Source organism: Cydia fagiglandana, chromosome 9 (genome assembly GCF_963556715.1).
Source record: "Cydia fagiglandana chromosome 9, ilCydFagi1.1, whole genome shotgun sequence".
Classification (NCBI taxonomy): Eukaryota; Metazoa; Arthropoda; class Insecta; order Lepidoptera; family Tortricidae; genus Cydia; species Cydia fagiglandana.
Genome location: NC_085940.1, coordinates 7679877 through 7694828, shown reverse-complemented (window position 1 = coordinate 7694828; position 14952 = coordinate 7679877). Strand labels below are relative to the sequence as shown.

The window sequence follows — 14952 nt, the reverse complement described above, 5'->3', positions numbered from 1 at the left end:
CTGCGCCAGGCCACAACAATTCCCTCATGTAAAGCAGTAGTGTCACGGTCTCGACTATCGAGACGTCCGGCCTGGGAACGAAATCATAAATTACCCGATAGTCGGGTTTTCGGCACATGAATGTGTTAAAATTAAAGTATACAATACAACGAAATACCTACATAAGTGTACATAAAGTTTTTATTTTGGGAAAAATAAACATGTCTGTAGATTTTTTGATCTATGTCTAAGCCTTCGCTTATAGTTCCTAGTTTTGTAACTGAGCCCGAGCTAATCCTATTGTCTATTGTTAAGTAAAACCGCTCGTGCCACGTGCCACAACCACCTGCATAAAAACCTGCGTAATTCGGTTACTGAGTGCCGGCGAGTCGAACACTACAGAACCAGTCTAAAATGTGTCATCGAGATGCGTAACAAAGGCGCGTTATCGGAGAGCGCACCTACACTGGTTTTTTGAGCGTTGGACTAGCACGTGCGGTTTTACTTAACAATAGACAATAGGATTAGCCGCCGGGCTCTGTTACAAAACTATATGCACTATACCGACGTAACATTTCTTTTGGAAACTTACTCCTCCATTAATTAGAGCCAGGTTAGTTACGAGTATTATTTATGTGCAGCATTTTATATCAATGGATTGTTAAACAAACTTGAGAGAGATCACTTAAGTTTCCGGGGAGCTCAATAATATCTACACAAACTCTTACTAGCTACTTTAGAACAGTGTAAAGATATTTTGAGCTCCTCGTCTGTTTGAATACATGTTTCAGTGATAAATTGTAAACCATAAAGGTGCAATGGTAACTTAACCCTTTGAACACCATGCCTATTATTCGCCATCGTAAACTTATTTGGAATGCATGAAGGTCTATATTACACTGTACCTAATTTTGCGCGTCTTTATAAATGTTTGGTGGTTAAAGGGTTAAGCACGTCTTCGTGCGCAGAAAAATGGAAACCTGATTCTCTATAAGATTAAGGATGCTATTCAAAATTGTAAGCAATCTCATTACAACGCGCCAGTAACTGGCCACTTTTAGTAACTGTGGCCACCCCAAACCGAAAATTAATTATATTCACCTATAAATGAAATTCATTTTAGTGTAAGGTCAGTAAGGTGGCCAGTTATTGAAACCTTATACTAAAATGAATTTTGTTTATAGGTGAATAGTAATCATTTTTAGTTTAGGGCGGCCAGTCACTGAAAGTGGCCAGTTGCTGGCGAATTACCGTATTTGTCAATTTGACAGGGTTCTTTTGCGAGTCCTAGGTTTCCATTTTGCTGACATCCTGAAGGCAGATATTTAAATGATCGCAAATGTAATAGCAAACTACTTATCTCATGTAATTCCTAACTTAAACATCGTAAGTTAAGCTAATCCGTCTGGTAGTTTTATTTAAATTGTGTAAATATTCAGGTGCCCATTTTAATGTTTTGATCATGTTAATATAGTATTGTATACCAACGTTGTATGAACGGTTTTAAATGTTATGTATGATGTATGTAATATACCTATGTCATTAATTAAAATGAGATTCTAAATACGAACGCAGTGTTTCTATCTTTATACCTACTAATTTATAAGTAATAATGTACGAAAGTTTGCCCTCGTGACAGTTTCAACTCCCCAGCAAACTAAGTACCTACCTTAAGCTTTTCGACGCCGTGTCTAACACAAAAGCTGTCACGCGGACGCCACGTCACCGAAGTGTCAAAACTGAATTTGAACTTTATGCATATGCACGTAGGTCTATGTTGTCATATGGTCTGTGACCGATTAATCAGTCTTTAGCGTTGAACCTGCGGTGTGGATATATCGGTCATTGGCGTCCAAAAGGAAGGTAGGTAGGTATTTAGTTTGCTGGGGAGTTGAAACTTATAGGTCAATATCGAGTATAAAGACAGATGTGACTGCAAAATTCTCTTCTACCATCGCCCAGACTGTTAACTGATAGTTCGTAATGTAAACCTTATTACAAAAGGTAAAAGTCAACCGACAGACAGCTAGGAGTGTTGCTGTTTGTACATAATGTCACAGTTAAAACACTTTTTTTTTTTTAAATAACGAATACTCGGAATAGATCGTGTTCCTAGTTCTTCGAAGATAGAAAAAGTACCTACCATAATTCCAAGTGAATGATCTGACACTGTAGAGATGCACCGGATATCCGGTTACTATCCGGTATCCGGCCGGATAGTAGGTCACTATCCGGTTTCCGGCCGGATAGTAACATTGCTTGATTTCGGAGTAAACAAATTGGATTTAAGAAACAGACACGGTCATAATCGTACTTGTTTATTATTTTAAAACAATTTTATCATTCCACTGTTTTGAACATTCCACGTTCGCGCGGACTCATTTCTAGGTTCGAAATGAGTGCGCGCGAACGTTTACTAGGAAACAGGTAAAATCTGCAGAATGCGCACCTGAAAAATCGAAAACTAGGTATAGTTCCGCTGGCCCAATACTCGGCGGCCGGATACCGGATATTCGGCCGATGGTCAGGCCGAATATCCGGTATCCGGTATCCGGCCAAACAACTATCCGTTGCATCTCTATCTGACAGCCAAGGGATTGATTATTATAAGAAGCGTGTAAGTCGATACCTATAACGATCGTTTCAAATTTCAATCTACAAGTGTGTTTCCATGAAAAATATAATAGTCCCTTAAGAAACAGAAATAAGCGTTTCCCGGTAGAATAAATACGGATTGTGTCGTAATTGGGGGTCACCGACTTCTCTTTACGCATTCTGATTATTTATAACGACTCGCTAGCGCGGGTTTACGTCCCAGAATAACGCCTCGGAACTTCTCGGTATCACAGCGCCGCCGATTCCGAATCGGAAATAAGGATTCCGGGAAACTGCCGGCCTCTCGTCTCTCGCGCACGCGAGTGACAAGGACGCAGCAAGCTTTTTGTGGCCCAATGATAAATGGCTTTTGCACGGGCCGTGTAAGGTGCTTCGGTTATCTGGAAATGTTTAATGCGACCTTTGACACTGACTTTTATTGGAAACTCGTTCTTGGGATTGTCTTCGGTTTTATTACTTTTCCGTGTGGATGATATGTATTGAAAGGTGTTCCGCGGGTTTACAAAACGGTTCACAGTATAAACCCACAGCAGAATTGTACCGACGTTGATACAAAATGCTAAGATAAATTGATTGCCTGAATTCAAGTTACTTAAGATTCTAAGACCTTATTAAATGAAATATGAGTCTACTATCAACTTGACATGTATACTTGCATCTTAAAGAACTCATTTCTGCTTCGCTTATATTATTGGGAGAGAGGTCAGTTAATCTGTGGATAATGTGGTTCATACCTTATTATAATGATGTGTATGGAGTATTTTTCCCCGTTCATGAGCTCCAAGCGTAGCTGTCAGCTCTAACCTGATCATATGCCACCACCTGTGTAGAAAACAGATTTATGACCATGGGTCACTAAATTATCCCTAGCCTATATAATATTATAACACATATATAATATCTCAAGGCAAATGCAGAACATTGTAACATGTAGGTATATGTAGGGATAGATAGCCAGAAATTCATATTCATAGCACGGATTTAGAATTAATAATCCGGATTGTGCACACTGGCCAAAAAGTGTGTCCACATGAGAGGTTAAACCTGAGCCCTGCATCTCTTTCTAATTAGGGTGACCATAAGTCACATGAATGTGGGATATTAGCATAAGATGGATTATATAGTTTGGCCAGGTTCTTTTCTCATTCGCACATAATCAGAGAGAATAATACTGTATTTTCCCTATGCTAGTATAATTGCCCCAGAAAAGAGATGGATAGTCATTTTCCCTTCTGTATTGATTGATTGATTGATTGAAAACGCTTCACACAACCTTACTTAATTTAGTCGTTATAAAATCTATTACAGATGGGATGAGCGTATTGGATCGCGATCAATGCGATCATGGTCGATTGTGAGGAAGGTGGTGCGCCGTACGTCCATCAAAGACACAGCTATAAGAGAGAGCGAGACAGATATCCAGGGTCGGGTAAAACGTTGTAGTTGCACTAGGTAACTAGGTAATTCGCAAATCGTATCGATCAAAAACACTGCCATCGGTCGTGTTTTAATTAATCACCACTCATTGCGAATTTAAATCCTACTTTTAACACTTGTTTCGCAAATAACTTTGTAGCTATTATTACTATGCCGACTGGTTATCGATACTAGTCATTTTGTCAAGCCCTAGCGTTGCGTAACAATTTATGTTTTTACACGAAATTATCTTGATTATTGACTAAAATGATAAAATATTAGCACACAACGAAATAAAAACTTACATTTAACCGTGTAAACCGGCATCTTACACTATTTATGCTCTTCATAATTTAACAAAATACCTATCACTATCAATATCATACTCATGGTGTGTTAAAATACGTGATGACTTCCCTTTTGCATACTTTAGCTATTCTTTAAGCGTAAGCGTCATCGTCGATCTGTAATTGCAACAAAATTTTCAAATTTGCCGCCGTTGTATACGGACGGAAATATGTGTTCAACCTATATAGAATCGATTACATATATATAAATAGTTAGAATTAACGTTTCAGTAATTAAATAATATGTATAAATATGAGTCTGTAATGTCTAAGGACTTTGGATTTAATTTTTGCAATTATTAGCTCTCATTACGTGAACCGAATAATTAATCATGCCGAAATAAGTATAGTTATCTTTATTTATTTATTAGTATACTATTTAGGTACCTAAACTTATTTTTACATTAAGTACGTAATAATAATTCTGTAAGACCGATCTAACTCGTACCGACATCATGGTCACCCTAATGAGTTTGACAATGTATTCTTGTATTTTTATCGTAAAATTGAATAATTGTGACCAACCTGTAAAAGATATTCCACAATCAGCGTAGCTTTCACTTCTAGAACCCCACACACAACATGTTTTAACCATGTTTTAAAATATTTTATGAATAAATGCTAAGCGGCGCCATTTACGTATTTTGTAAATACACGAAAAATACGTCATCCAGTTGGGGATACCAATTAATATTCAAATTACTACAATTTCTACCATATTCAATTTACTGTTTTTTTTTGTTGTACACATGCTTGGCTTGATCAGTTAATAATATTAACATCATAATAATTAACAAATTACTTAAAAGATATCAGAACTGTAATCGGAATATAGCACTAAAATATTATAAGAAGATAATGAATTTCAGTAGTATATTGATATAATTTCTACCACAATGGTATCTTTTTAACATTGGCAACATGTGCGAGTGAGACACAGGGCTCGGGTTTTCTATCTCATGTGGACCGTTTTCTCTAGTCTGGTACGAACAACTTTCTTTCTCGGTGATAAAGTTCAAATTAGTGTGGCAAAAAAAGTGACAAATCGCTCCAGTTTAAACAATATAACTTCATGATTCATAGTAAGATACCACATTGTCCCGCAGGACTCAAATATACATATATATAGGTATGCACGTCTGCATAAGATAGTCACAATTCTCTATGTCTCAGAAAGTCTCATAAGTTAAACCTTTGCACCAGATAAGGGGTGCTGTGACCTGATCGCAACCAGTCACATCTATATACGGATCTGACGGCACACAGTTCTATCTGTGTCGCAAACCTAGCCGCGCTTTTTTTTTTTTAATTTATTGAACAATAAGCTAAATAAAGTAAATTATTATTACAAGACCCATCGTGGGCAAAACCTTGAGGAGGTTTGTATGCCGATGGGGAGTTCGAGAAAATAACATGACAATATACATATTTATCTTATACTAATTAAAATTCTTAATATATGTAACTAAAGTCGTTAGATTGTAACAAGTGCGTCTTAATTACTTTTTTTCTATTTTTCCCGTTTACATATTTTAATCTAGTATCTTCTAGCAAATCATTTAATATTTTAGGCAATATATATGTATACAGTCTAGTGCCATAAATGTTCTTATATTTGGGTAAACAATATTTGTTTTGGCTCTGTAAACTTCTTAGTTTTGTACATCTTATAATATTCTTTTAGTTTAGTAACATGGTGATATTCTTCAGTTAGTATGGCTAGTTTACATTTATTTTGAACTGGGAGTATATTACAGTATTTGAAAAGTTGTGCGTAGTCTGTTTCGTGTTTCTTTTTTATATGCTTAGGTACAATTGTCTTCAGTAGTCTTATCTGTAGGTTATATATTTTTTCTATATATGTTTTAAAGGTTCTACCATATGTACTCAGAGCGTAACCGATCACAGAGTCAGCTAGGGCTAAGTACAGCATACGCAAGGTTTTGTACGGTAATTTGTACCTTAGGGTTGACATTTTACTTAGAATTGCTCTTAATTTATCGCACACATAATTAATATGAGGTCCCCAGTTGAATCTATGGTCGATTATGAGCCCAAGATACATGTGTTCTGTGACTACTTCGATTTTATCACAGTTACAGTTTGTGATATTATGTTGGTGCAAGCAGCTATGTTGGTATGCAAACACAGTAATGTCATGAGTGGTTTTATTGTGAGCCGAACGAATATGAATTATTTTCGTCTTTTGCGCGTTAATTACTAAACCGACGTCGTGCGCCCATTTGCAAAGGGTGTTGAAGTTAGATTGCATTGTGCGCTCGGCGGCCGCTATGTCACGGTCGGCTGTGATAATGCATGTGTCGTCCGCGAACTGATAGACAGAGCCCTCGGTTATTATGTTGCACATATCATTAACATACAGCAAGTACTCAGTTGGGCCGATTATGGATCCTTGTGCCGTGCCTTTTTCGGTTTTTATTTCGTCACTGTATGTGTTGTTTATCTTTACTCGTGTGTGTCTATTTTTGTGATAGTTTTTCAGCAAGTTAACTAAAGGGCCCTGTATACCGCTCTGCTCTAGTTTGCAATACAACGTTTCATAATCTAACATTTCAAAAGCTTTGCTAAAATCAATGAAGACAACGAGTACATGCCTTTTTTCATGCATGTGCTCGTTGATTTCATTGTTAAAGTCACAAAGTAGCTGAGAGGTACTCCGGTTTTTTTGAAAACCGTATTGTTTACTGTTTATTATATTGTTTTGATTCAAAAAGTTACTGATTTCGTTACCGAGGTATCTCTCAACTATCTTATCGATACACGACAATATAGTAATAGGTCTATAGTTGTTATAGTCTTTATGCGCTCCTTTTTTGTAAATAGGGCGTATTATACCAGTTTTGAGTTGTTCGGGGTATACAGATGTGGCAAGGCAGGTATTAATTAAGTGAGTAAGAATTGGTGTAATGTTAAGACAATTTTTAGTGTTCCGTACAAAACTTTGTTTACGGAACACTTATGGGATCACTTCGGTCTTGCAAATCAGTTAAATACGTTTTTCTCAGAGACCGTTTGACATAGATACCTAAAATTTGGAACAGTTATAGCAATTACCACCACTCATATTGTAAATAAGTCAAAACTGCTTATTTCTTATTAAAGGGGGAAATTTAGGGGGTTGAGAGGGGTAGGCTGAAACTTTATTCATTTGTAAGAATCGTGTGGGGTACCATTAGAAAGCTTGCAAAAAATTGAGTCGATGGACTGATTTTGACTTCATTTTAGACTGCAATAGTTTCGTCAAAAAATGCATTTAAAGTTGCAAGTTTTCATACAAAAAATTTCATCTCTGTCCTGGCGATTTTCGCGAAAACTATAGCTAACAGGCAGCTGACCAGTCAATACCCAACTTAAAGAAGCATGGAGACGGCGGGAAAATTATCAGCTTAACTTTATCTTTATTAGTTTTTCAACTGCAGCTTGACCTTTGGTTGCTTAGGGCTAGCTAACTGATGCTTACACTGGTCAATTCATATTAGGCGAGAAACATCCTTAGTTAAAACTTTGGCATTGAAATTTATGACTTATGTCTTTGACACAAAGTTTAATTCTGCTTGCTTATTTTTGTGGGATATTTAATTTTATCTCAATAGCCTACTATAAGTATGAGAGAGATCTACAAAATACGACCTTATTATATTGCAAATAAGTTTCAATTTCGAAAGGGCTTTCCAACCAATGGACTAGGCATCTCAAAAATCTGAAAAATTCAAATTTAGAATTCCGTTCTTGACTGTCGTTGTGTTTTTTTTTTCCACAATAGGACACATAGAATTAGTAAGGCGTATAGAGATAATAAAGTCATTTAATATTTAATGAACAGCTTTGGCCTCATGTATAGATTTTATTGAGAGTATCTGATTCGTCGAAACAATATACACAATATTCCTTTTCATTAAGTACCATTACATTTCTGTATTAATTGTATAATTATAATATCTATTAATTATATTCAGTTCTTATGTATATTTTTGAACGGATCGGTGAGCAACAAGATTCAGGGCTATAACCGCGAAAATAGAAGTTAGCAAATTGCGAGCATTTTTCTCTGTCACTCTAATTACGCCTTCATTGGAGTAAAAGAGAAAGATCCCCGCAAATTGCGAATTTCGGTTTTCGCGGTAGCCCCTCAGTCCTGTTACGAGAAAATTATTTTGGAAGACAATAGTATATGACAGTTAAATATCACAGTTTTTAGAAACAAAGGTAAAATTGACGAAATATTTAAAGTAAGCCGATCTTGTTTTTTAGCAGTTCTAAATAATATTAAAGTCTATATATATGGCATAGAACTAGAAACAAAATCAAATAAAAAATAATAATGAGTTCTAAATTCAAATTGAAGGCGTATACATTTAACCTTCGAGCAACACGGAAGGGAGGCGGCATTCGCACTATTTCCCCTCTGCCGAGGTACAAGATTAGCGCGTCAATATAATCTACCGCGGGTAATAAAACTAGTTGCACTTGGATTTTTCACTAGACCGAGTCCAGACGCGCGCGTGAACACTGCTGCACAAAAATGCCTGTTTGCTCGGTTTTTTGCTATAAAAAGAGGTCGGGGACATCAAATTTACAAAAAGAAAGTGTTACATTCCACATGTAATTTTTTTTTTACATATCATACGTTAAATTACATTTAAATACAATTATTATATTTTAGTCTCAAGTATTTATTGGATTTATCGATTTTGTTCGCTCAGTACAAATTGCGGATCTGTCGAGCGACAAATCCGACTTCTCATCTCTCAGAATACAATGACATACTTCAACGAAAATGTGTTAGTGTGCGTGTTGTGACACTAGTCACTCGTCCGTACACAAAAAGAGAACGACGTTTGCAAGATTTGTCTTTGACGTGTGTCATTTTCTATGTATTTGTGTCGTCATTACAGAGGGCCTACCGCGAACCACGTTTGACGTGTTGCCTCCCTGTCACACTTACGTATGAATTTACAAGTGCCATAGAGAGGCAACACGTCGAACGTGGTTCGCGGTAGGGCCTCTGATTGGATTTTGTATGTAAGTGTGTGAGAAGTGCGACTGTGTGCACCTTCCCCCCGCGAAAAATGGCAGAAATATTTGTACGGTGAGATATCGCTTGGGCCCCTCCCTTCCGACGTGTCGGAAGCCGGTGTTGCTCGAAGCATTTAACCCTTAATCAAATACAGTAGAGTCCGGTTACTACGACTTCGCATATAACAACCAACCGCTTATAGCGACGTAAGTATAGGCACTTGTTTGGTTTTAGTACAAGCTACTATGAAAGCTCAACCGTTTATTACGACTCCGCTTATAACGACCGATCGCTTTTAACGACGGAAATTGACTCAAAATCCGTCCGTCAAGTCCGGTTACAACGACGAGCGACGTAACTTTTACAAATACATTGTTGGTAAGAAGCTTACTCCGTCCCGCGCACCCAACTCCCCTCCCCCTTTTACCTACTCGGAGCAAGATATGAATAGTCATGTGACTTTTCGTAGTCTTGCAAACTAAATAAAACGATTCCCATTATTCAATTGAGCTTTAACTTCACATACAATGAGCTACACTATAATGAGCTTCATGAGCTACACGAGCTTATTCCACCGTCCCCATTCTACCATCGGACTTTTAGACGCACGGCCGGTTTCCATCCTTACTTGGTAGATATTCCACCAATTCGCACGAAGCGCTTTGCTTCTACTTTCCTTATGCGCACTGCCAAGGAATGGAATTCCTTGCCGGCGTCTATATTTCCGTGTTCTTATAACCCGGCAACCTTCAAATCAAGAGTGAACAGGCACCTTCTGGGCGAGCTCGCTCCATCGTAGGCCACGTCTACGCCTCGGCTAGTCTGTGGCCATGAGTAAGCCCATTCATAATAATAAAAAAAAAAAAAAAACATACATAATTATGTTAGTTGGGTGACAATGCAATATTTTGGTAGGTACCTTCGAGCTGATCTGATGATGGACACAGGAGGTGGCCATAGGAACTATGTGATAAAACAACGTCATATTGATTAGATCCCCAAGAATTAAGACTTTTTATTTTACGGGTTCGAGTAATTTGCGGATGACGAGTGGGTACGCGTACGTTGAAAAGTGGCTTCTTCTAATAAACACACAAGTCTCTCCATTTAAGACAAGGTGTTGTAAATTGTAATACTAACGTAAATAAATATTTTAAAACAAATGTTTTTTTTTCTTTGATTGTCGCATAAGTATTAATAAATACAAAATTATGTAATTATTTTGATTAATAAATATATTAATATTGACAGTTCGTTTTGTACAACGTGCGGTTAGTACGACGTAATATCAGCGGTCCCTTAAGCGTCGTTATAACCGGACTCTACTGTATCGGGAAATTATTTCCCACTTCATTCTAATTTACGAAATATTTTTTATCTTTTTAAAGGCAGCACTCAGCGATACCAACCATACAGATTTAAAATCTTAGTAACATTTTGAATTTGAAAAATGGCAACACTTTTCTAATGGCCGCCATTTGTGACCATACGTCAAAGTCAATGTCAGTTGTTGTGATTTTTTTTGCAATAACGACAATTTTTTTATTGTTTTGAGGTTAAGTGCGAAAAAAAATCTTGTAAGTGCATACACTGAATACTATCATAAACTAGACTTATTTTCCCTGCGTTTTTCTTGAAAAGAATTGTGATAACGATATGATTTAGCCAAGATTTTAAGGTTTTAGTAAGTGGGTAATTATTTCCCATTGTTTGTTCCTGAACGTACGATTCACAAAAAAATTGGCAGGTTTTATCAAGTGGGAAATTATTTCCCAGTGTTTGTACTCTACTTAAAATTTAATTGGTTTCCATAAATAAAAAGATATGCCCGTTTGCCTGTTACACAAAAAAATCTGTGCCTGTTTTTGTTTTCTTTTTTCTTTTATTTATTTCTTTGATTTTTGAAGATAACGTTAAAGGATCATACTTGAATTCCAAGCAAAGCCGGGGGGAGCTACTAACTAGTAAAAAGTTCGTAACCGTATCGGACAATGGGAAACTATTTCCCACTTCATTCAAAATTTTGCTATTCCGTAACGGATAACGGGAAATTATTTCCCACCGCAAAACCCCCCTTTCCCCCCACTAAAATTCTTTTTATATATTTTTTCGTAATCTACGCACCCAAATTATCTAAAAACCATTCTTAGTTTTCAAAAATCTCATAAAAAGTGTTCCGTTTGATTAAGGGTTAAGGTATTATAGGCCAAGCGCGCACCACGATATTAATTTTTGCGACACGATTTTAGAATCGCGCTGTAATATATCGTAGAAAATTCACTGCGCGCACTGCGATGAAAAAGTCGACGATTTGTTCATTCTCAACATGGATTTCGTACCAGTCGCTTGTCATGAAACGTGTCTTTAATATGCGATTGCTGTATGACTTTGAGCATTTATAACACAAAGGTGATCCCCGTCTATTTCCATAATTAAATGGTCAACATCTAGGGTGTCATTTTGAGACTCCATTGGAGATGCAGGTGCCGAGATGTTGGGGTTTGGAGAGCGAAATGCCGACTGAGGTCCGGCCGGGGTGCGATTTTATTATCATAGTGCGCGCGGGGCCATACAACTCCGCATGCTGCAATTCACTTTGCGACAATCGCGTCGCGAACAATCGCGGAAAAATGTGACAAATCACAATTTTAAAATCGCTGCGATTTTTTTGTCGCATATGCGCGCACTAACATATAAACACATACGTTGCATTTCTGCGACAAAATTAACGCAGGACAAAAAATCGTGGCGCGCGCTTGGCCTTACTCTAAATTATTATAATACATCAAGCATTCGCGCGATGCTCGACTTCGGTATTCAAACACAAAGCAATAGTACAAGAATCTAACTAAATGCAAAGGCCGAAGGAGCGATTCGAAGATCCGAAGCGTCCGACAGACGCGCGCCTCCCGTAACTTTTCCAAGTATTTTTAAGTACAAGTGTCTAAGTCGCAAGATCCAAAGGCTGAAGTCGCATTGGGCCGAAAGCCCGAAGCATCCAGGAGGTAAGTTCTAAACACAGGTAATTAATACAAGTGTCTAAATGCGAAGGCCGGAGACCGAGCCCCGCGTAGGGCCGAAGGCCCGAAGCCTGCAAGATGTCAGTGGTTAAACACAGAACTGACAGCCTGGACGCTTCGGGCCTTCGGCCCTATGCGGAGCTCGGCCTTCGGCCTTCGCATTTAGATACTTATACTATTGTTCTGTGTTTAAGTACTAACATCCTGGACGCTTCGGGCCTTCGGCCCTACGCGGAGCTCGGCCTTCGGCTTTCGCATTTAGACACTTGTACTATTGTTCTGCGTTACAGCACTGACATCCTGGACGCTTCAGGCCTTCGGGCTACGCGGAGGTCGGCCTTTGGCCTTCACATTTAGACACTTGTACTATTGCTCTGTGCTAAAGCGATGACATTTTGCTAAAGCTCGGCCTTCGGCCTTCGCACTTAGACACTTTGTACTATTGTTCTGTGTGTGTAGTTGAATACGGTATCCTATAAACAGGCAAACAACCTCTGTAAAATGTAACGATGCGAGCGGTACGGCTACCATCAGTTTGGCATTGACATAAACGCTACCGTGGGCGTGAACGTAATTTACTTTCTATGCATCTCGCTCGTACTGACATATTAGTGCGAAAGAGATATACCTATAGGAAGTAAATTACGTTCACGATATCGTTTATGTCAATGCCAAACTGATGGTAGCCGTACGGAACACTAAATGCCTCGAGCTATCTCGGACTTGGCCAAATTATTTTTAATGTCTATGACTCGAATTTTATCATACCCCGGGCTTTTTCTATCATTTAAACCTTTGATTATTTTAGAAGTATTGTCACATGTCGCTTTTTTAACCCTCATTGCCACATCTGCGGCCCCGGCAAACCCCGTATGGTCGAGCATTTGTATTTTACATGGGACTGATATTTTATTTACATTATTATGAAATTCTCGGGCAAAATTACTACATATTTCTCTTTCGTTCATTTTAAAATGTTTCATAATTACCTCATCAATAGAAGAATTTATTTTGCCACACAGTTCATTAATTATGCGCCATATTTTTTTCGAATTTTTAAAATTTTTAGCTAGCCGCAACCAGTCGGATCCACAGCCCTAAGGTATATATATGTATCCCAGTCGCAACCAGATACATCTATATCGATCCCTTGGCACACTTAAGGAGTGTTCGCATGCCTAGCCGCGCTAGTCGCTAACCATTCAGATCCACAACGTATATGTATCCTGGCCTCAACCAGATACATCTATATATTGGCATTAGTTGGGGGTGTACTTGTCCCTCGTGAAGGGATAGTGGTGCTTTAGTCGCAACTAAGCACCTCAAGCCTATTTGGTGCTTTTAGACCATTAAACAACTGTACCGCTATTCGGAACCTAATAATAATATTGAGAATGGCAACCCTGTTGTCGGTCGTATTGTCCTTTTCTAGCATATACGTCCCTCTCTCTCCCACACTCCCACCACACAGCAGTTTGCTTTTTGGCGGTTGTCGCAAAAACAAATTTCCAACTCATTGGCTTGCTGTTTTTCCATCTGGAAGGTCGTGAAGCTAAACTGCTGGTGAGTTTTTGAATTGTACCCCAGTTTAGCTGACTATATTGAAAAACAGTTTCTAACGGCTTTTGCCGTTCGAAATAAATAATTAAATTTAGTGTCCGTTAAACTATCTAGCAAATAAAAACGATCCGGAATAGTAATGTGTAAGTTTTCAAAGGCTGCCTGCGCGCACCGTGGCTATGCTAATGAAAATACTAAAACACATAATGGTAGAAAACACATCGAGCTGGTAAAGTGTGCACTTGTCACCATTAGAATTTAATTAATATTATACCTACATTAAGTCTCTTCAGAGTCTTATTACTTATTACTTTAAATCTTTGTGTGTCTATAATAACTGTTGAAATTAATATAACACTTAAATGGTGATGTGTGGAGGCATACCCTTCAGTTTTCAAGTGATTTGTGTTTTCGAATACGAAAGGATCGGATAGTTAATACGTGTTACGTAGAACCTACGTATTAAGGTAGAAGCTTATAGACTAGACGTGTAAGGTTTATCTGTCCAAGTATCTATCAGCAACTTGTCGGTTTATCCCGTTCCGGGTTAAATATAATATTGCATTTTTGGTAATAAACTTGCTGATAAATAACGTGTACCCGCTTAGGAGTCGACGAAGCCCCGCTTCGCGGGGCTTCTATTTCCGCTCTGAGGGACACAAGGTAACGAACAAACCTACATCGCAAGAATTGCATTTATTTTTGTGGAAAGTGAGTACTTCGGCAGTACGTAAACTTAAGTCTGACTAGATAAAGAGATATATTAGCATGGCTCTGCGCAAGAATGACATGGAAATCCTTAAGTATTTCACTCCTTATCAATTTACATCTCTCCAACTAGATCTTAGATTTTGAAAAAAAAAAAAAAAAAAATATGGTTAAAATGTAGGTAGATAGGTATCTCTTTAAATAAATAACAGGTACTAACAGCTTAAAAGAACTCTTGCATGTAGTTGCTATATGTGCTTGTATTATT

The 14952-nt window shown here is 37.9% G+C and overlaps 1 long non-coding RNA gene across 1 annotated transcript; it reads right to left on the bottom strand.

The window, feature by feature from the left end:
• Window positions 1–24: 24 nt before the first annotated feature.
• LOC134667284 (uncharacterized) lies at window positions 25–685 on the bottom strand. The gene is made up of 2 exons (XR_010098621.1): window positions 539–685; window positions 25–237 (listed from the first exon to the last, which is right to left on the bottom strand). It is a non-coding gene; the product is annotated as an uncharacterized LOC134667284 (long non-coding RNA).
• Between the last annotated feature and the right edge of the window lie 14267 nt (window positions 686–14952).